We start from the raw sequence: 23,416 nt of genomic DNA on the forward strand, positions 1-23,416 counted from the left end.
CTCCCTCTCTCTGTAACTCTGTCTCTCAAATAAATAATAAATCAATTTTTTAAAAAGAAAGTAAATTGCAGATACAATATCACCAAAGCCAAGATAAGGAAAACTTACAAGCTGAAGACATTTTCTGCAGGAAAAAAATGAAGGAAAATATCTTAAATGACTTCTAGAAATACAAAGACTCAGGAAATCTTGACTTTACTCTCTATTCCAAAAATTGTTCCCCAAAAAAGTAAATGGCTTTTTTAACAACAAGAAACTATCTGCTGACCTATATCCACAATAATAAAGCTATTTCCCGTTATAAGAAAAATCAGATTTTTAAAGGTATACCTTCCCTGTACTTTCAGTTCCCTTCAAAGCTGATCATATTGATCTGCATTCCACTTTGCTGCTGTCGATACAGCATACCTAGTACTGCAACTTATAGAGAAGGAACAGAAAAATGGCTTCAAACTTAATGACATAGAACAGCCTGAATTACTAATGCATACTTGGTCAATCCTCAATGCCCTAAAGACCATCTGTCTCCCTTTAATGTCTCAGATAACTATCTATATGTTTCAGATTTATCACTCTAGCCCTAATGCTTTTGCCAAACACATGAATATTTAAATATCTAAAATATTGCATCAACAGAAAATGTGACAGATTTACAGTCATGGTTTTTTTCCTTTGGTTGCCCTTTGCACCTGTGCTGGGGACTGCAGGGAAATTTAGTTTCACCTGGAGAAACCTAAGGACACAAAGCAAAGACTTTACTCATAACAGGTATTGACATTGTCAGTGCTTTCTACGTCCTAGGTCCCAGGCTATGTGCTTAACCCCCAAGTATTATCTCATGTCAGCCTCACAATGTGAAGCATTATGAATCCCATTTACAGAGGAGCAAACCAAAATTTCCAAAAATTAAGTGACCTGCTGAGGTCCCAAAGCCAGGTGGTGGCAGAGCTGGGACTCAAATGCCTTTCTTCACAGGGCCATACCTGTGCCATGGCCGTTGGCTCCTGGAGCAGACAGCCTGGCTTTGGGGACTGCACAAGCTCAGCATTTGCGGCCACTGAGTCTTGGTGATGAGGCTATACCCTACGTATTTCTCCACAAAGAAGGGCTGGTAAAGATTTCCATCAATCCTCTTTATATGAGAAGAGTCCAAGTTCTGGGGCCTAAAAAATCCTTACCAGTCATTTTCATCTCCTTCTATATAGGAAACCAACATCCATGGGGACAGGATTGAGGCAGCCTAGCTTTACAAATAAATGGGTCTATTTGGACTTATTGTTCTGGAGGTTCAAAGTCCAGGAGCCCATCTGACTGTGACTTCCCACAAGCAGAGTCCTGAGATGGCACAACCATCACACGGCAAGACACAGGGAGATCAAGAGTCTACGTCTGCCTCTGTGCAGCCACCAGGATTAAACCATAGGAGTTCTACCCTAATGACCAATTCCACCTGATCACTTTCCAGAGTTCTCTACTCTAAACATGGTCATTGGCTTAACTTTCTCCTTAGTGTCATTAACTCAAGACTTTGGGCTCTAAACTCCTGTAAGATTTGGGGAACCAAATCATATTCAAACAGTAGAAATCCTTAAATGGGATTTGGGGTTTGGGGTTGCATTTAAAGAGGATGAAAGTTGGCTGGCGCCATGGCTCAATAGGCTAATCCTCTACCTGTGGCGCTGGCACACCGGGTTCTAGTCCCGGTCAGGGCGCCGAATTCTGTCCCGGTTGCTCCTCTTCCAGTCCAGCTCTCTGCTGTGGCCTGGGAGTGCAGTGGAGGATGGCCCAAGTGCTTGGGTCCTGCACCCACATGAGAGACCAGGAGAAATACCTGGCTCCTGGCTTCGGATCTGAGTGGTGCGCCGGCCACAGCGCACCGGCTACAGCGGCCATTGAGGGGTGAACCAATGGAAAAAAGGAAGACCTTTCTCTCTCTCTCTCTCTCACTGTCCACTCTGGCTGTCCAAAAAAAAAAAAAAAAAAAGAGGATGAACGTTATTCCTAAATGAAGAATCAAACTGATTTGATAGCCATGAAGCCCAACAGCACAGTAACAGCATGAGATATATCTGGGTCAACTGCATCAGCATCAAGCTCAACCAAAGATAATCCAATCCAGTAAGTTCAGTAGGAAGTTCTGAGATGGTCAAAAGTGGGCCTGGGGCCGGTGCTGCGGCTCAATAGGCTAATCCTCCACCTAGCGGCGCCAGTTGCCCCTCTTCCAGGCCAGCTCTCTGCTATGGCCCGGGAGGGCAGTGGAGGATGGCCCAAGTCCTTGGGCCCTGCACCACTTGGGAGACCAGGAGAAGCACCTGGCTCCTGCCTTCAGATCAGCACAGTGCGCCGGCCGCAGCGGCCATTGGAGAGTGAACCAATGGCAAAGGAAGACCCTTCTCTCTCTCTCTCTCTCACTGTCCACTCTGCCTGTAAAAAAAAAAAAAAAAAAAAAAAAAAAAAAAAAAGTGGGCCTGGAAGCACTGAAAGAAAACATAGAAAGGGCAGTTGCTGCATAGAGGATGCTATTTTACTTATTTATTATTTATTTTAAAGGATTATTTATTTATTTATTTGAAAGAGTTACAAAGAGAGAGAAGGAGTGGCAGAGAGAGAGGTTTTCCATCTGCTGGTTCACTCCCCAATTGGCTGCAATGGCCAGATCTGCGCCGATCTGAAGCCAGGAGCCAGAAGTTTCTTCTAGGTCTCCCATACAGGTGCAGGGGCCCAAGGGCCATCTTCTACTGCTTTCCCAGGCCATAGCAGAGAGCTGGATTGGAAGTGGAGTAGCTAGGACTCAAACTTGCACCCATATAGGATGCCAGCACTGCAGGCGGCAGCTTTACCCACTACGCCACAGTGCTGACCCCGAGGAAGCTATTTTAAAAGCATGCATGGGCCAGCATTGTGGTGTAGCAGATAAGGCACCGCCTGCGATGTCAGCATACCATATGAGCACTGGTTCAAGTCCAGGCTGTTTTACTTCCAATCCAACTCCCTGCTTGTGGCCTGGGAAAAGCAGCAGGAGATGGCCCAAGTACTTGGGCCCCTGCCACTCATGTAGGAGACCTGGAAGAAGCTCCTGGCTCCTGGCTTTGGCATGGCCCAGTCCTAAATGTTGAGATCATCTGGGAAGTGAACCAGAGGATAGAAGATCTCTCTCTCTCTCTCTTTCTCTGTTTCTACTTCTCTCTGTAAACTTTCAAATAAATAAAATAAATGCTTTTTTTTTTTTTTTTGACAGGCAGAGTGGACAGTGAGAGAGAGAGACAGAGAGAAAGGTCTTCCTTTGCCATTGGTTCACCCTCCAATGGCCGCCGCGGCTGGCGCGCTGCGGCCGGCGCACCGCGCTGATCCGATGGCAGGATCCAGGAGCCAGGTGCTTTTCCTGGTCTCCCATGGGATGCAGGGCCCAAGCACCTGGGCCATCCTCCACTGCACTCCCTGGCCACAGCAGAGGGCTGGCCTGGAAGAAGGGCAACTGGGACAGAATCCGGTGCCCCAACCGGGACTAGAACCCGGTGTGCCGGCGCCACTAGGCGGAGGATTAGCCTAGTGAGCCGCGGCACTGGCCAATAAATGCTTTTTTTAAAGAGAGTTTCTTACTGGAGCAATAAAAATCCATTCACACAAGATCTAAATTAGGCAATAATTCTGTGAACAATATGAAATACTACAGAGTGCCTTGGTACAGCACTTGCAACCATAATTCCACCCCAATAAAAAGATAGGGCAGGGACACAGAACCCAGAATGTGCTCAGAAATGTGAATTCCCAGGGCAGACAGTTGGCCTAGTTGCCTAAGACACTGGTTAGGACAACCCCTTTCAACATCACAAAGCCTGGGTTTGACTCCTGGCTGCAGCTCTGGCTCTGGCTGGCTCCTGACTCAAGCTTCCTACTAATGGAGACCCTGGGAGGTGTCAATGATGTTTCAAGTAATTGAGTTTCTGCCATACACATAGGAGACTTGGATTGGGTTCCTATCTCCAAGGCCAACCAGCAACAACTAATTTTAGCATTACCCAATCCTAGCCATTTTAAGTTCTTAGAGAGTGGACCCACAAATGGCAGCTCTAATAAATACATAAAATTTTAAAGGCCAAATATCAGGTCATTTGCTACAAATTCATCTTGCAGAGTAATGATTTGGGTGTGCAGTAAAGGTTTATTCCCTACATTCTTCAAGTAGCACTTTTATCAATGTGGAGAAAACATTATTTAATCCATATCTAACACTATATAATATTTTACAAACTATACCAACTGGATAATAAATAAAAGAATAAATCAAGACATGGAGCTAAAACACTAATTTTAATCATGTTCAGTGACTAAGTGAGAGTACTTAAGAAAACTCATGGAAAAATGGAACTCCAAACAATAAGTTCGGAGTGTTTAGTTGATAAAATGTGTGTGAAGGTGCCAGTGAGCCACAGGGTGAACACTGTGACACCGTGGGTTAATCAGAGTGTGGTTCGAGTCCCTATAGCTCTACTTCTAATTCAATTTCCTGCTAATACACCTCAGAAGACAGCAGATGATGACTGAAGTACTTGGACCCCTGCCACGCATACAGAATATCAAGATGGAGTTCTTGGCTCCTGCTTCAGACTGGCCTAGAAGAAAGCCATGGAAGACAGAGGCAGGAGTCAGAGTGATGCTACCGCAAGCCAGGAAATGGCACAAAAGCCCAACAGCTAGAAGAGGCAAGACTGAGTTCTCCATGGAGTTCCAGAAGCAGCATCAGTCTGCTGATACCTGGATTAAGTTCAGCTCAGTGACTGAACCTGGTCTTTCATCCTTCAGATTTACTAAAACTTGCATTTGAAATGACCCAGTTTGTGGTAGTTTCATTTAAAAAATTATTTTATTCATTTGAAAGGCATAGAGACAGAGACAAAGAGAGAATTCAGATCTACTGTTTCACTTCCCAAAAGTCTACAATAGCCAGGGCCGAGCCAGGCCAAAGCCACAAGCCAGAACTCTATCCACACCTCCCAAATGAGTGACATGGAACCAACTATTGAGCCAATATAGCTGCATCCCAGGGTACACATTAGCAGGAAGCTGGAACCAGGAGCAGAGCCAGGACTCAAATCCTGCCTTCTGATAGAGGGTGTGGGTGTCCCACACAGTGCCTTAACTGCCACACCAAATGCCTGCCCTTCTGGTAGTTTCTTATAGGAGCCACAGAAATTCACACAATTTTGAACTGGGATTTCCATTGTTTTACTGAGCTCATGCCCTCAGAAGCAAACCATGATATGTATTAAGCTCCCATAAGAAAGCTAGTAAGCCATAACTATGCCTTTGTCATCAAACACTCCTTTTTTAAGATTTATTCATTTACTTGAAATTCAGAGTTACAGAGAAAAAGAGAGAAAAGAGAGAGAGATCTTGCACCTGCTGATTTCACTCCCCAAATGGCCACAAGAGCCACAGCTGGGCCACACTGAAGCCAGAAGCTAGGAGCTAGCTCTAGATCTCTCATATGGGTGCAGATTCCCACGGACCTGGACCAGCTTCTGCTGCTTTTGCAGGAACATTAGCAGGGAGCTGAAACAGAAGTGGAGCTGCCAGGACTGAAACCAGCACCCACATAGGATGCCAGCATGGCAGACACTGTCCTTAACCCACTATGCCACAGCATCGGCCCTGTGAAACACTCCTAAGAGATTTACAGTTACTAAGCTTGTTTATGCCAAGAGCTGCTCTCATAAGTTTTTCTCAAGAAAGACTTCCATTTTTGTTGATGTAAGGAAGTAATTCAGCTTGTTAAACACAGGAAAATACAATTTAAGTTCAGGTCTCAGCAGTTAATGTTTCTTTGTATGCAAATATGCATTCTAACACTAACTAGACAAAACTAATGAAGACATTAAGTTCTCTTTTCAAAGCAGTCTACAGTTAAAATTATACCATTTATGATTTGTTAGTTCAGACCCATTTATGATTTGTTAGTTCAGATCTTAGAGGAGAGTTTTAAAATAAACACATTATCTAGAATGTGAATGATTCCAGAGGATTCAGTAAAAACAAAACAACTCTTTAGAATGGTTCTTTCCCTGTTACTATTTTGAACCTAATAATTCTTTAAGATTTGTGTAATTTCCAACTAATGCAGCATTAAATAAATACTTGTCTGCAGGATTATAATAATTATGACTATACTGAATTGGGATTGCTAAGTGATGCCTTTGGTGGACAAAACAGTCTCATTTTAAACCCCAGGGGCCCATCCCCATTCCCATGCTACCTCACAGCTACACAGCCTTGACATCAGCCACCCTGGAGATGCCACGTATCTGCACCCCAACGGCACTGCCACACCATCTGGGGCATTGATTGCTGTGGGGGTAGAGAATGTCATGGAGCTGATGAAACTAGTGTTTGGTTTGCAACCAACATCTGTGAAGAACTAGTACTTTTTACAGTGGTTAGGATCAGTAAGCTCCAAGGTGACATCTCACATTAACAAAACCATCTTCTTTCACATCATTAAATGGAATAGAAATGAGTCCAATTGGTTTATGGGATATGAGTGAGGGTGACTGTTGACCTCAAGAATGAGGTCATTGGTAGGACCCTGAGATTGGGGAGTGGTGAAAAGGGCCACATGGACAAGGAATGATTATTTTGGCCCATTCCAGATGTGCCTCCCTCCCCAAACTGCCACCCTGCTGCTGGTGTCTGCGTCTTACTTTCTTTGAAAATGTATGTGGGAGACAGGATTCTTTCATCTACTGGTTTACTCCACGAATGCCCACAATGGCTGGAGCTTGGCTAGAATAAAGCTAAGAACTCAATCCAGGTCTCCCATCTGAGTAGCAGGGACTGAACTACTTGAGCCATCACCTGCGTCCTCCTAGGATACACATTAGCAGGAAGCTAGTATCTGGATTGGAGCCAGCACTTGAACCCAGGCACTCCTGCACAGGATGCAGACAACCCCACTAGCATCTCTACTGCTGTGACAAACACCTGTCCCTCTACCTGTCTTGAGCATTCGGTGGTCACTGGACTGTGCGGCATCCTCCTAGATCTCTTTGCTAGGCATCACCTGTCCTCTATGCCCTGATCCACATCATCTCCCCTCTGCTCTTCTGCCTGGAAGCTGACCACTCTTGGATCTTAAAGCAGCAGACATGTGACCTGATGCCATACAGCCACGGAGATTGCTACAGATATTCCAAGTTTGTGTTCAGTTACCCAAAGAGTTGTAACTAGGCTATCCCATCACCTTTTTATGTCTTGATTACATTAGTTTATCCTTCTAGAATTTGGGTGTATCTTGCAGTACTGGGTATCAGAAACCAGTGGTTTTCTTTGCACCATTATTTCATTAGAATGCATACAGTTCTCTGAGTCTCAGATTTGGGCATATCTGGGTCACCAGCCATCTCTAGGTTTTCATCTTGTCAACACAGGATGAAAATAACCAGGAGTTGTCGGCCAGAACCGTGCTGAAGTGCTGCTGGAATGTTCTTTGTCTCCCTGTAGAATAAGCCAATCTTTACTGCCTGAAGACTTTTTTCCTAAAAGGAAACATCTGAACTCCCAAAGCACCGTCCACCATCTCCACAGACACCTAGGGACAGTTACACCTGGCACCATGGGATCAGAAACTCCTGCAATCTCTAGGGTTTCCCCACAGAACACATCCTGTTAGGATGACAAAGGTCCTCCAGAGTGGCCCCACTCAACACAGAGGCCCCTGCAAACACCACAGCCATTCGGCTCCTCCATACCACAGGAACACTGACCTGCATTCCATCCAGGGCCGAAGCTGTGTGCGGCAGCCCATGACAACTGTGCCCAGGGAGGTCAGACAGGCAAGTCTGAAGTCACAACGAACGCCCACACCGGCTGCTTTCGGCTCTTCTATCTTCCTTTCAAACTGCTCTGCTGCCCAGAAGGCCCACTCACTCCATGTGTGGAACACCAGCCTCAGCCTAGAGACTCTTCTTTCCACAGCCCGAATGGGAAGACTCAGTGTCTCATCCTGTGACTCAGTGTCTCCAGCACCCACGGCAGGGCCTGGAAGGGGCTCCAAGCTCCACGCATGTTTGTGAAGATGATAAGGGAATGAGCACCTGAATGATGAGAATGAAACAAAGCCACCACTTGCTGTCCCCACAGAGTCACACAAAGTGCTCTCCAGACTCAGTGCATCCTTTCACAGGTCAGTTTAAAACACCTACAGACCCAGAATTCAGAGGCAGATAATCTGAAAGGTTTACAATATTGAACATCAAGTGAGCATACAACATTCGTCTCAATTCTCCATCTTGGACCACAATACAAGAACCACAATTTTTTAAAAATAAAATACTGAAATGGAAATTATTTCCCCATAACTGAATTTCAGGAAGATGAGAAGCAAGCAAAAGCATAAATAAATTTAAAATGAAATCAACCACTGCTTAAAAAATTCAGAAATTGCCTAAATAATCTTCGGATCAAAGAAGCCACCAAAACCAAACTGAACAGCATTTAGAAAAAACTGACAATTAAAAAAACCTGTCCATAACAATCTATCAGTTAAAGCTAACATCATTCAGTATAGAAAGTCCACACTATTTAGTACCTAAGAAAAGTGAAAAGAACTGAACAGTTCAAAACGTCAATGAGAAATTTAAAAAGTTAGAAATTAATAAACATAAAAAAGTATAGCAAAGGAAGCAAATTTTGGAAGCAAATGCCTCAAGACTGAAAAATCAAAATGCTTCCTGCAAAAACCTGACAGCAAATTATAAGGGGGCTTTTATTTACTTTTAAATAATGACTACAGCAATACAAAATTTCAAACTGGAATGAATAAAAAAAATCCCGACATAGAGGAAACTAATGTTTTGGAGCCTGTTGTTAGAGCTCAGTGCAGGACAGGGGAGAGAAAGGGGCTGTGGAGCCCACCTTGCACTCCTGATCACCCTTCCATGGCCTCACACCAAGATCTTGCCTGGCCTCCTGGGGGCAGTGTTAAAAAAAATATTCAATGACTTGTTAACACTTGTCAAAGCACAGTACGACTTCACTCAGGACTATCACCACAGGTACAGTACCACTACAATGGAGTCTCGCAGCTGGGGAGGAAGACTGGGCTCTATTCCAAATACACGTAAGGCAGGTGGGAGTGTATAGACCAGGAGCAGGGAGGGGTCAAAGGATGGAAACTGACTAAAAGGGAGCAGCAGTGCTGAGGGCGATTCTGGCTAACAAAGTGAACAGGATTCTTGCTGAAAGGAAGCCAGGGCTACCAGACAGCACCTGGGACATTCTCGGGTGGAGGATGAGGAACAGACTAGATGTCAAGGATGATCAGGTACAGAAGGTGGAGGCTTCAAACTATGCAGACTCAGCCACATCTGGGTTTTAGAAGGAAGTGTGCAGAAGAGCCCGAGAGAAGGTTCCAAAACCTGCCCAAGGACATGGGCACTCCACATGTAGGCAGCATCTTCCTGCCAAAAGCCCCTCTGAGACTTCAGGGTCCTAGCCCCAGCAGCCCACACAGCCATTTCCAGCTGAGACTCCAGAACCAGACTTCCCAGAAGGGGAGAAGCTCTGCAACACACTGGGGACCCAGCATCAGGCCAGGTCCACTAGGGAGTGTGGGTCCCACCTTCTTCTCCCGTGCAACTTCTGTCTTGTTTCCCTGGGTGGTCCTAAGTGTTCCCCCTCCAAATAAAATACCCAGCCCAGACTCTGGGAGAGAGAAATTTTCACAGTTCCCATGGCCCAGGACTGAGGCCCCCTTCCTACAGAAATAGTTCCCTGAGGCCTGCATCATGTAAAATCAGTTTGCCACCACTGCTCGCTTCTTAAGTCTTGTACAAATCTCAAGTGAAAGAAACAAAATTTTCACTTCCTTGGACCTATTTCTAAGTAGACAATTCATATAATGAATAAAATATCCCTGTACATATAGACAAAATGTTCAGCAAATGGCCCTGAATTACCTGCATAATTCTTTGTGGTTGAATTAAACTGTGAATTTGTATTTACTCAGGAATTGAAGACAACAAAAAAGTTTCACCAAAACAACTTGCAGATATCTGAGTTGATTTTCTTTCAGATTGTGTTTCAAAATGATGGGCGGAAAGGGCAATAAAAACTCTCCAAAATATAAACACTGCCCTGAGATGGCACTCCTGGAGTTAAGTTGAGAAGGGAGATGGCACTCCTGGAGTTAAAGAAGTTGAGAAGGCTGGAAAATACTCCAGTAAACAAAAAAAAAAAAAAAACAAAAAAAAAAACAAACAAAAAAAAAAAAATTTCTTTTTTTAGCCAACAGCGCCCTCATGTGTTACTAAAAAAAAACACAATGTTTTTGTTGCTAACATTTGGGTTTTGATTCACTACTCCCTTATAAATACTCTTGTTTTGCTTTGACCTTTTCTAGTTGACAAAGAGAAACATTGTGACATGTTCTAAATTTAATTACAAGGACCAGAAAATGGAGGAGAGGAAAAACAAGGGAGTTAATTTCTAATAGCTTCAGGGCAAACCAATGATAGCAAAAAATTGCTCCACATTTCTAAATATACAAAAGTACTTAAAAATTTTGTTGGAAAACTGATTTTAAAAGCCTATTTATTTTGTGCAATAATTGAAATCTAGGCATTTTTTATGATATGCATTTTTGAGATTTTTTTTGAGAGGCAGAAAGAAGAGACAGAGCATGCTACAAGTTACATCTTTATATCAGTCCCTTGGCACTAATATTTTCAAGGTGCAAAAATGTGGAATTCATTGTTGCATTGCTATGTAGGTTATGGTTTGCTGGCCAGACAAGCATAGCAGAAAAAATTCATGGAAAAATTAAATTTAGAAAGAACTTACTTTTGCACCAATATTTTGATGTCAAAATTTTTGAAATTCATGCATTGTTTTTCATAATGTAAACTATTAGCAAAATAAACTAATTCATTGAATGAAAGGATTAATACATGAATTATACTGGATGAAAGCATCCATTTCAAGAGCATCGAAAAATTAAAGATATCTAAGAATATATAAGAAAACTGCTGAAGGAAACTGTAGATTTTCTTGAAGGATTTTTTAAATAATCTAAATAAATGGAAGAATATACTATGTTCTTTGGAAGAAAGATCCCATACTGTAAAAGTGTCCCTCCCATCAAAATAATTTATCATATTATGTTACAAATTAGTTGTAGTGAAATTCCTGAAGTAATTCATTTTTACAGAACCTAGTAAATTTTTTAAAAAATCATTGGAAGGGGCCGGCGCCGCGGCTCACTAGGCTAATCCTCCGCCTAGCGGCGCCGGCACACCGGGTTCTAGTCCCGGTCGGGGCGCCGGATTCTGTCCCGGTTGCCCCTCTTCCAGGCCAGCCCTCTGCTGTGGCCAGGGAGTGCAGTGGAGGATGGCCCAGGTGCTTGGGCCCTGCACCCCATGGGAGACCAGGAAAAGCACCTGGCTCCTGGCTCCTGCCATCGGATCAGCGCGGTGCGCCAGCCGCAGCGCGCCGGCCGCGGCGGCCATTGGAGGGTGAACCAACGGCAAAAGGAAGACGTTTCTCTCTGTCTCTCTCTCTCACTGTCCACTCTGCCTGTCAAAAAAAAAAAAAAAAAAAAAATCATTGGAAGGGGAAAATGCATGTAAACTCAAAAATATTAAAAAGACAAATGAGGATACCTACTAGAACTCAAACATAATGTAATCTTTTAATAATTCAATGTATGATGGGGCCGACGCTATGGTGTAGCAGGTGAAGTTGCCACCTGCAGTACTGGCATCCCATATGGGCACCAGTTCAAGTCCCAGCTGCTCCACTTCTGATCCAGCTCTCTGCTAGGCCTGGGAAAGCAGTAGAAGATGGCCCAAGAACTCGGGCCCCTGCACCTGCATGGGAGACCTAGAAGAAGCTCCTGGCCCCTGGCTTCAGATCGGCACAGCTCCAGCCATTGTGACAATCTGGGAGTGAATCAGCAGATGAAAGACCTCTCTCTCTCTTTTTCTCTCTCTCTGCCTCTCCTTCTCTCCATGTGTAACTCCAACTTTCAAATAAATAAATAAATCTTTAAAAAATAATTAAATGTATGTTTTTCAATTTTAAAAGAAAAGAATACCCATGCAATAACAGAATCCTCAGAAATTCATATGAGGAAATTTAGGATGATAAAGTTGACATTTCAGACCAATGGTGAAGAAGTGAGAGTGCTGGCACAATTACATATCTCTCTGGAAAGATGTAAAACTAAATTCCTACCTGTAAACATCCTTACAAGTAAATTTTAGATGGTATCAATTTCTAAATATAATAATTTTATATTATGTAGATGAATTTAGTTATCTAAGGAACAAAAAGCATCTATTTTAAGAACAGTGTTCTGACATTATAATTTTTTTAGTTTTGTGTAAAAAAAATCTATTAAAATTTAGACATATCACAGAGTGGCAATTTATGTGCAAACATATATAACAAAATATAATGTTTAAAAGTTCCTAAAACTCAATTAGAAAAATACAAATAATCCAGTGGAAAAATTAATATAGGCTAGGAACAGAAAGTTCACACCAAAAAATTATCTATAAAATAAAAAAAAGATGGTGATTCTTGCCAGTAACTATAAAATATGAATGAAAACAATAATAAAATAAAAATTCAATACCTATCATATTAGAAAACATTTTTAAAATTGATAGCATTCACTGCTAAGGTGGGTAAACAGGAACAGATACTCCTGTGAATTCTGTATAGGAACAAAAATGTACAGGGGCTACCGGAAGGGAGAATTTCAGAAAAAAATGTAAATACACATACTGTCAGAAGCAATAATCCCAACTCCACCAATCTATACAACCAAAATCAATCATATATATAAAAATTAAGACATATGAAAGACAAGAGCAGATGTTAGAAAGCAAGTGACAGAAAAAAACGACAAAGTCAAAAACCTGTTCCTTGTAAAAATTTACAAATTTGATTAACTATTCACTAATGGATCAAGAAAAAAAAGGGGAACAGGACCAGCATTGTGGTACAGCGAGTTGAGACATTAGCATCCCAAAAGAGCAGCTGTGTGAGTCCCAGCTGCTCTAGTACCAATCCAGTTCCTTGCCAATGCACCTGGGAAAGCAGCTGAAGATGGCCTAAGTTCTTGGGCTGCTTCATCCACATGAGAGACTGGATGGAGTTTCAGGATCCTGGCTTCAGCCTGTCAGCCATTGGTGGGGTGAACCAGCTGATGGAAGATCTCTATCTATGTCTCTCCTTCTCATATTATAGTAAATATTTACTAAAAACATAAAAGTTCACAATTACAAAAAAAAAAGAAAACAGAGAACACAAACCACCAACAACCAAGAAAAGAGTGTTATCACTGTATCTTCCTAATGCATTAAAGAGAGTGGTAATAACAGAATATTCAAAACTTAATACCAAGAACTTTTGGCAGCAAAGTTGAAATTTAATAATTATAAAAATTTAAAGAAGATTTAAGAAGGAAATCTGAAAAGCCCTGAAAGTATTAATTTACTATCAAAATCCTTCCCATTATGAAAACCCAGGTCCCCAAATGTTTAATCAGTGAATCCTTTCAAACCGTCAAATAATAAATTATAGACAAACTTTTTAGAAAATGAAGGAGGGGACACTTCCAAGTGTGTTTATTAGGCCAATGTAATACTGACTTAAAAGTAATTTGACAAACGTTATAGGAAAATAAACGTATAGGCAAATTTGTTTCATAAACATACACGCAAAAGCAAATCAAACTTAATACAGTGTAAGAGATAATGAAAAAATGAGCAAGTATAGTTTTTTCCCAGGAAAATCATTCAATACAATTCACAGTGTTAACAGAGCAAAACCATATTATTATTCAATAGATAGAGAATTACAAATTTGCCAATGTTTGCCAAAGTAGGAATAAAAGGAAACTTCTTCAATTTGATTAACAACATCCAAAATTTAAGATCCAAATCTACTATTAAAATCAATAGTGATACATTGAACATTTTTTCTCCCTAAAGTTGGGAAGGAGTTAAGAAATTCCATTCTTATCACATCTATTCAGTACAGTCGTGAAAACCCTACTCACTGCAATAAGAAAGGAAAAATAAAAAGGTGTAAAAATCAGAAATCCAGGTTGTCTCTATTTAGGATTACCATGATGGTTTCCATAGAAAATCCTGAGAAATCTACAAAACAGCTAAGAATTGAATGAAGTTAAATTTAATAATGTAACATAAAAAACAATCATATTTTATATAACAAAAGCAAACAATTCAAATACAGATATCCAGAACATAAAATCAGAGATGACTTTAAGAAATGATATGAAAAAAAATGCAAAAATTAAACAACAGTTTTGTTGAGAGAAATTGTTAAAGACCTAAATAAATGGAGAGACGTGCCATGTTTATGATTTGGAAGAATCAACATTGTTAAGGTATTTAAACTGCCAAGATGATCTATAGATTAAATTCAGTTGCAATCAAAATTCCAGCAGGTGTTTTGTAAAACAGCCAAAGCAATTTTTAAGGAAAAAAAGTTTGAGGGCTTACACTAACAGATTGGATGATTTATTGTAAAGTTACAATTCAATACATATTGAATTATTTTCAACAAAAGTGCCAACGTAATTCAATGAAAAATTTTTTTCCACTTTTCAACGTTAGAACAATTGCACATCCACATGTGAAAAAATGAATATAAAATCTTATTTCAGATAACACATGTTGTATTAAGAGTTCTCCAGGGAAACAAATTTAATTTGGAATAGATTCATGCAATTGTGGGGTCTGAAGCCCAGGAAAGGGTGTGGGAGCGGGGGTGATGGCACAGGCTGGAAGCCCAAGGAAAAATTGGTGCTGTGGCTGGAGCCCAAAGGCCATTTGCTGGTAGATTATTTCTCTCTGTGTGTCTCTCTGTCTCTCTCTTCCCCCCACCTCTCTCGCTCCCCCCTCCCTTTCAAATAAATAAATAATAAGTAAATAAATAAATCTTTTTTTTTTTTTTGACAGGCAGAGTGGACAGTGAGAGAGAGAGACAGAGAGAAAGGTCTTCCTTTGCCGTTGGTTCACCCTCCAATGGCCGCCGCGGCCAGCGCGCTGTGGCCGGCACACCGCGCTGATCCGATGGCAGGAGCCAGGAGCCAGGTGCTTTTCCTGGTCTCCCATGGGGTGCAGGGCCCAAGCACCTGGGCCATCCTCCACTGCACTCCCTGGCCACAGCAGAGAGCTGGCCTGGAAGAGGGGCAACCGGGACAGAATCCGGCGCCCCGACCGGGACTAGAACCCGGTGTGCCGGCGCCGCTAGGCGGAGGATTAGCCTAGTGAGCCGCGGCGCCGGCCAATAAATAAATCTTTTAAAAAATTCCCAGCTCGGGGCCGGTGCCGTGGCTCACTTGGTTAATCCTCCGCCTGCAGCGCCAGCATCGCATATGGGCGGCAGTTCTAATCCTGGCTGCTCCTCTTCCAGTCCAGCTCTCTGCTGTGGCCTGGGAGTGCAGTGGAGGATGGCCCAAGTGTTTGGGCTCCTGCACCCGCATGGGAGACCAGGAGGAAGCACCTGGCTCCTGGCTTTGGATTGGCGCAGTTCTAGCTGTAGCGGCCACCTGGGGGGTGAACCAACAGAAGGAAGACCTTTCTCTCTCTCTCTCTCTCTCTCTCTCTGTCTATAACTCTACCTGTAAAAAAATTTTTTTAAAAAATTCCCAGCTCTGTCAAGTTTTAGCTAAGTAACAGAGGTGAAGTAGAAAGTCCATTCCATTGTCCTCATAATACCTGTCTCCCAGGTATCTGAGCATTCAATGGCATAATGCACACGGAGGTATGCTATAGACCATGCCTGGAATGTGGCAGTGTTATGGATACATTATGTACACGATTGAAACCTAAATCCAGCTCTGCATTGTTGAGAATTTGCATGACTTTTGTGGGCTATAGTTACCTCAACTGTAAAGTGTGGAGATTGAATCAAATGAACTTTGTTTTTTATGATTTCCCTCTGAGGAAGAAAAACAGTGTCTCTGACATCTAGAAATTGACCTCACTTCATGATAAGAAGTTATAAGGATGATTACAAATTGAACAAATGCTCATGGCTACGTCATGTTCTGTGACACAGAGAATTTCCCACAGATAAGGTCACATGAAGCCTGCAAAATATCAAACAACCCTTTCCTTGCTAAGTGGGTAACTGCTCCTTCCCTCCTTCCCTCCCTCCCTCCCTCCTTTCCTCCCTTCCCTCCCTCCCTCCTTTCCTCCCTTCCTTCTCTCTCTTTTCATCCTTGGCTTTTATATCTATACCAATAACAGATTTATTCCTCTATATTCTTCTTTACATCATATATATTTAGATCAGTATTCACAGTGTTTTCCTCTGATTTCTGACAACACTTAACCCAGTAAGACCATTGTTTCCTTAAAATCTACTCTAAATAACGAAGGAAAAACATAATGATGTATGAGGCTCTTTCTAACACCCTCTTTGAGACCCCTGCCTGCTGCTCCCCATGGTATATTTGTCCTCCTGTAACTAGTAGGAGACTCAGTGTGCTCAGATCTACATGTTCCTGGTGATCTCTGGCTGGAGGACCCTGTCAGTTCTTCCCATGAGATCCCTGGGAGACATGAATCACCTCACCCTCCACCTCCTGCCCCTGGGCCATCCTCCAGCATGGGGTCCAAGTGATGATGATCCTTGGCTACAGGAATACCTGGGGCCTTCACCAGTGTAGCACTGTTGGCTTTTGTAGGAAAACAAAGAACCAAGATGACCTCAAAGCAACATCATGAAAAGACACAGAACTGATTATTAATCCAAGGCTTTGAGACCAATGTTGCTTCACAACTGTCCCCAGTTCTCCAGTTCCTTTTCTTAAGGCCTCTCTCAGAATACTTCTGCCTTTGCAGACAGATCATTACTGAAAGCCGGATTAAAAGAATAAAACTTAAAAGTCAAACTGGTGAAAAGAAAAACATACAAAGCTTATTTAATGTAAAATCTAGGAGTGTGCAGTTTGGGTGGGATTTCAGAACTGCTTCCTTGCTTGCAGGTGTAGAGTGGATGGGCACAAAGATCACAGCCTTTCCCTGCCCCACACCCCTGAGGTCTTCCTCGGCCCTCCCCCTTGTCTGTTCCCTCTTCATCTGCAGCCTTTCCCCTGGCTTCCTCCCCCATCTCAGCAAGGAAAGGTCCTTCCTGGATTGGTCTCATAATCACTGGCTGAGAAGGCCTCTGTCTTCCTGGGTTTGGAAGCACTGAATGCTTGGAGTCCTTCAGAGTCTGTAGGACCCCTAGGCAGGTAGGAAGAGTCCAGGGGAAAAGGGCACAGAGTTTTAGGTTCCAAGAATTCCCAAGAGACAAGTGATGGGGGATGTGCTAAGTGGAGAAAGGCAGTGCTCCACCAGACAGCAAAGCACCTCCAAGCCCCAGCAGCTTTTGTGTCCAAACTCTCCTAAGGATACATTACCAGCTTCAGTGATAACAAATGTTTTTGGTTTTCTTTGTCCACCCCACTTCCTCTGTGAGGCGCTCATATCATGTAGGAGTTTGGTCAGAGCAGCTGCAGCTACTTTGCCTTGTCCTGTAACAACTCTTAGATGTGCTCTGGACATGCCAGCTTGTCAGAGAGTCATCAAGTCCTCTGACATAGGATCTCCCTGTTGTTGTGCCAGAAATCTTTATCTCCTTACTAGACTTTGATTCCCATAATCTGGCTAGGAAGATGACAGTGGTAGACAAATGACAGGTGTAGGCAGAGGGTCCAGAAAATCAGACTGTATATCTCACGCTGCTTCTACTCTGCAACCCCGAGGCTCAACCCTCCTATGACATCACCACTACCACTCCAGGTGCCCAGGGTCTTACTCCCTTCTCTATAGGTCTCCAATCCTCCAGGATTTTGGTAACTATCTCAGGCTATACTGAATGCACCTCATAGGTGCTCTGAACACCCCACTCCTCCACCTCACACCATTCTTGCCCAGTCCCCAGCCCTTTCTCTGTCTGACTGGCCTCTGCCAATATTTGGAGATGTACCCCAGAGACCGTCCATACCAATGCCCCAGGACTTTATTCCTTACTGCCCTGGATGCCTTAAATTCCAACTTTTGTATCCTCAGGCATGAGACACTGCAAATCTCTCAGCCTCAAACTCTGCCTGACATCCTGGAAGCTCACTGCTCAAACTTAGCAACCACCATAACCCTCCTATGACAGCACCACTACCACTCCAGGTGCCCACTGTAGAGCACTTTCTTGACATTGAGGTTTACAGCCTTAATTTTTGGATGCCTTGATTACTCTCTCCTAATTTCAAACATATACCTTAGAAATTTTGTTTAGTGTTCACATCTTGGGGTGAAGATGGTTCATCTCATGCAAGCCATTCTACCATACCTGGAAGCAGATGTCAGCATCCACTAAGGTACATGCTGTTTTTCCACAAGGGAACCATCTCTAGGACTGCAAATGCAGCCATGACAGACTATGTTTATCAGGGTGCTTTGCTGTTGTTTATTTGTAAAGTAGACTTACAAATGGAGAGAGAGAGATACAGAGATTGAGAGATTGAGAGAGTGAGAGAGAGAGAGAGAGAGATAGACTGACTCTCCATCCTCTGGTTCACTCTCCAAATGGTTCACAACAGCTAAGGCTATGCCACGCCAAAGCCAGGAGCCACAGCTTTATTTAAGTCTCCCATGTGGCTGTAGGTGCCCAAGCACTTGGGTCATCCACCCTGCTCTTCCCAGGCTCTCCAGCAGGGAGCTGCTTCAGAAGTAAAGCAGGCAAGACTCGAACTGCTGCCCATACCAGATGCCCGCACTGCAGGCTGTGGCTTAACCTGCTGCATCACAGTATTGGTCCCAGGGTGCTTTGTTTTTTAGCAACACAAACTCTCACCAACTTGATCATAAAAGGAATGAATTGATAGAAGTTCTTTTACCCTCACAGAAGGTAAGAAAAAGCTGAAAATCTTCCACCATTTTGGTTTTTGCATTAATTTACTCAAGAAGCAGACTCCAGGGAGAGCCTGCCTCTGCCTCTACTTGTGTGGATGAACCCAGATGATATTCTCCTGAAGAGCCCCACCCATGGGGAGGTGGGAAACTGTAGCATCACTACCAAGAGAAAAGGTTCATACTTACCTGACAGTCTATAGTATTCCCACCTGCAGTGCAAGAGGAATTGGTGAAAAAGCAAAGTTCTTATTTAGTGATGCAGTCCCCATCACATTGCGCTACAATTTTCTAGAGTGTTCCTGATGAACTCAGAAAAGGGCAGGGAGACTGGGCTGTTCCGTCCACCTAGAAAAGTCCCCGTTAGCATATGTTGGGTACTTGCCACTACCCTATGCCACCCTGGCCCAATGCCCATGGTGGAGTCTGTGCATGTAGAAGACAACTGTAACCTCCTCATCTTTGTATTCCCAGCAGACTCAGTGTAAGAAGCAGCACCGAATTCCCAGAACAAGAAGGTCCACATGGGGCCAGTGCTGGGGCATGGTGGGTAAAGCTGCCTCCTGTAGTACCAGCAACCTATATGTGGGCCAGTTCGAGTCCCAGCTGCTCCACTTCTGATCCAGCTCTCTGCTTTGACATGGGAGAGCCATGATGTAAACCCAATAGCCTCATAGGGACAGGGGAAATGGAGGTCAAGAGACCAGGGACTCCTCATGGATGAGAACAGGCCATGAGCCAGACCTCAGTCAGCTTCTGTACCTTCCATTCTAATGTTTTCTAAGTGGGAAGATGGACTTCAGGACTGACAAGACAATCTGCTCCATCATTGTGAAGGAACCTAGCCCAGGGAGCCAGGGCCCTTCTTAAAGATGAATCAGATGGCTCTGATTCATCATTGACATTTTAGCAGAGTAAGGAGTGAACATTTGAGTGCTGTCCTAAACATTTTTTACTTCAGAGCTTTCTCCAAAAATGAGAGATGATGTGTTTCATTTGTGTATTTTTCAAAAAGATTTATTTATTTATTTGAGAGTCAGAGAGAGGAAAGAAGGAGAGAGGGAAAGACAGAGAAATGGAGAAAGAAAGGGAGAGAGGGAGAGAAGGAAGGAGGGAGGGGGAGAGAAGGAGGGAGGGAGGGGGAGAGAAAAGGGGAGAGAGAGAGAGAAAGGTCTTCCATCGGCTGGTTCACTGCCCAGATGGCTGCAATGGGCAGAGCTGGGACAATCTGAAGCCAGGAACTGGAGCTTCCTACAGGTCTCCCACATGAGTGCAGGGTCCCAAGGACTTGGGCCATCTTCTACTGCTTTCCAGGCCATCAGCAGAGAGCTGGAACAGAAGTGGAGCAGCCGAGACTTGAATCAGCGCCCATATGGGATGCTGGCACTGCAGGCAGTGGGTTTACTGGCTATGCCACAGCGCAGGCCCTCACTTTTGTATTTTTACACAAGAATCACAAAGCATAGCTTTGCTCCAGGATCACTGTCTCCCTGCTGTCAAACTGTAACTTAGCACTTAACTCCACATGACTTGGAATACTGTAAGTGCAAAATTACATCCTTGCATTTTTTGCATGTGATTAAATTTGTCTTAGATTCCACATATGACTGAGATCATGAAGTAGTTGTCTTTCTTTGTCTGGTTTACTTCACTTAACATAATGTTCTCTAGTTTCAGAAAGATTTAATGTATTCGAGATCTTTTTTTTAAGATTTATTATGTTTATTTGAAAGACAGAGTTACAGAGTGAGGTAGAGATAGAGAGAGAGATCTTCCATCCCTGGTTCACTCACCAGATGGCTGCAACAGCCAGAACTGAGCCTATCCGAAGCCAGGAGCCAGGAGCTTCTTCTGGATCCCCCAGATGGGTGCAGGGGCCCAAGGACTTGGGCCATCTTCCACTGCTTTTCCAGGCCATAGCAGAGAGCTGGATCAGAAGAGGAGCAGCCAGAACTAGAACCAGTGCCCATATGGGATGCTGGCGCTTCAGGCCAGAGCTTTAACCTGCTGTGCCACAGTGCTGGGTCCCTGTATTCAAGATCTTAAACTTCTAATATTATAATATTGGTGGCAAGTAATTTTCATTACCATAAATTATTTATTTTGCAAGTATTTTTTAAATTTTTAGCAATAATTTCCCCAATTTTTTATATTATCTCCTTTATATACGTTTAAAATATTAGACACAGAACTTGTTAGAAGCTAAAAAGGAAAAGACGCTCTTTCTTTGGAATTAACACGACATCTCATTTCACTGAAAGGTGAATATCAAGAATTAAAGCTGCTAGGTCACACTTGAGATCTTGTGGATCCCCAAATAGCCTTGAAGTCTAAATATGAAAATACCATTCATAAACCATAACAAAATCCTCAACTCAAAAGAAAACTCTCTGCAGTTTATACAGCTATATCCATAGTCAACATCTTTATAATATCCAGAGACCTACCAGATTTTTAGGCATGACAATGAAAATAGGTTTACATTCAGAATGCAGAGCTTACCCCAAGATGACCTTACTTGAAGCCTGGTCCCTGGAGAAGACCATTCCATTCTTCACCTGTCACAAAGTCACCACTGTCAAAACTAGAAGTCCAGAGACACTCAGTATATGACAGGCAGAACTGCATTTTGAACAAAGAGAATTCCCGTAAGATATGCTGTCCATGCTCATTGGAATGGGGAATGGTACTCAAATTCCTTAGGATGCCCCAGAGACTCACAGAGCTGCTGCTTACATGGATCTGGAGTGCCCTTTCATGGTTGCCTACAAGTGTGCATAGCTGTGCACTTCTGATATAGCTTCCAGAAATTCTGCTAAAAACTGGCCTGAAGGAGCTTCTGTGACTGTCTTCAAAATCTGTCAAACCAGCTGGTCACCAGAGACTACTGTGCTATCTGATGGGTGGCTTCATTTCCTTTCCCTCCCCCACCTATTCTTTAAAAGCAGGAGAAGGATGTCCCAGTATGATTCAATGATTTCTCTAAAACATAAAATAGTCAACACTGATTAGATAATACTTGGGCAGATGTGAAATCTCAAGAGTCTCCTAAGGTTATGATGTTGACTCCTTGGTTTACCTGGGGCCAAATTGCAAGGAGTTCTTTGTGGCCTTTGCTGTGGCTATAGGCTAGACACCTGGTGGAGGTCCCCATGGTAGACATTCTCTTGCATCTGGGCCCCCGAGTGTTCATCAGTGACAGAGCCATGATCCAGACCTGCTGAAGAAGGTCCACACTAGGTGCCTGAGTCATTACCACTTTTGTATAAGCAGGCTTCAGTTGTGTCAACTCTAGCCACATTAATGTCATATTTGCTAGGATGTTCCTAGTGGGTCCTTAGGCTAAGCAATCCTACTGAATTCATGCTATCAAAGCTGGCCACATCTGGCATTCCCTGGGAGCCACAGCAAAGCCAGAGCCAGGCCTGTGACCACAGGCTGGGTTTCCCTTCAATGCATGTGTGCACATGCATAAGTGTGCACATACTCACATGTTATTAACACTGTCCACACTGATGCAACATCATCAGCTGAGGGTTATCAGAACACAGCAGGGCTTGTGTCTTTTATGAGACTTATTTCAGGCTGGTCAGAGTGAGAGGACAGTATATATATAGCACTGACATTCAATCAAGTCTCTTGCAATTACTCCAATTCATTCAGATAGTGTTTCTCCCCATTATTTCTTTCAAAAAAAAAAACACTTCCAGGGGAAATTTTGAGCCCCTTATATAAAAGGTTAATGAAGAAACATGTGAATTCAAGGACCCAGAAATGAGTTGCTAACTCAAGAGTTATAATGGTGAATAAAGCAAGTTCCAAATGCACCACACCTGGAGGAGGTACAAATTTGAGGAGAGGGCCACAAGAGTTTAAGGAAGAGTTTTTTATCTGTATATGCTTGGAGCTAACAGTACTCCCACTGTGGTGGTTCCAGTTGTCACAACTGTGAATTAGTTGTTTTCATAAAGCTCTCTCCTGAAAAAGACTGAACCTTCCCTTCGCTAAAGAACATGACCTCCAAAGGCTGCGCAGCTGAAAAGACTAACTCAAGCCTGACAGGGTGGAAACCAACAGTGAGGCAACAGGGACAGGCTCTGGAGGGCTTCCAAAAAGGGAGCACTTACCTCGTGGCTAAGTAAGGTAATCCATGTGGAGGCCAGGTGCAGAGCAAATACATGGGGAGCATGTTTAGAGCTTCTCAAACACTGAAAAAGAAAAATCACTAACATTCCGTCATTGCAAAGATGAGCTATGACTAAGAGCTCTGACCACTGTGTGATGGAGCCTTGTGTTAGAGAAGATGGGCAGGCATGAATCTGCAGGAGGCTCAGGTAGGACCACACCACCCTGCACAGGCCAAGGTCCCAAAGTGAATGATGAGAACATGGCCCCCTCCCATCCCATAGTATGGACTTGAATCACCGTGCTCCTCCAAGCAGGCTGCAAGGCACATCATGCCCTCCTCTCAGTGTGGGCTCATTTCT

The 23,416-nt window shown here is 43.3% G+C and overlaps 1 protein-coding gene across 13 annotated transcripts in view; it reads right to left on the reverse strand.

Annotated features, from left to right (window-relative positions):
• Positions 1-23,416, reverse strand: part of LOC108177122 (uncharacterized) — a 197,054-nt gene that overhangs the window by 140,565 nt on the left and 33,073 nt on the right. For 5 of the 13 annotated variants that reach the window (XM_089305347.1, XM_089305341.1, XM_089305348.1 and 2 more), the window contains exons 2-3: positions 23,057-23,137; positions 21,432-21,551 (exon numbers count right to left, since the gene is read on the reverse strand). The exons of 1 other annotated variant lie outside the window; for it this stretch is intronic. The gene's annotated coding sequence lies outside the window, so the exon portion shown is untranslated. Of the gene's footprint in view, positions 1-19,924; positions 20,259-20,722; positions 20,857-21,431; positions 21,552-22,008; positions 22,147-23,056; positions 23,138-23,416 lie in introns of those variants that run through there. 7 more of the 13 variants (XM_089305346.1, XM_089305353.1, XM_089305352.1 and 4 more) reach the window with 5 other exon arrangements.

This window comes from Oryctolagus cuniculus, chromosome 10 (genome assembly GCF_051225735.1).
Source record: "Oryctolagus cuniculus isolate XC-2025 breed Fujian yellow rabbit chromosome 10, ASM5122573v1, whole genome shotgun sequence".
Lineage (NCBI taxonomy): Eukaryota > Metazoa > Chordata > Mammalia > Lagomorpha > Leporidae > Oryctolagus > Oryctolagus cuniculus.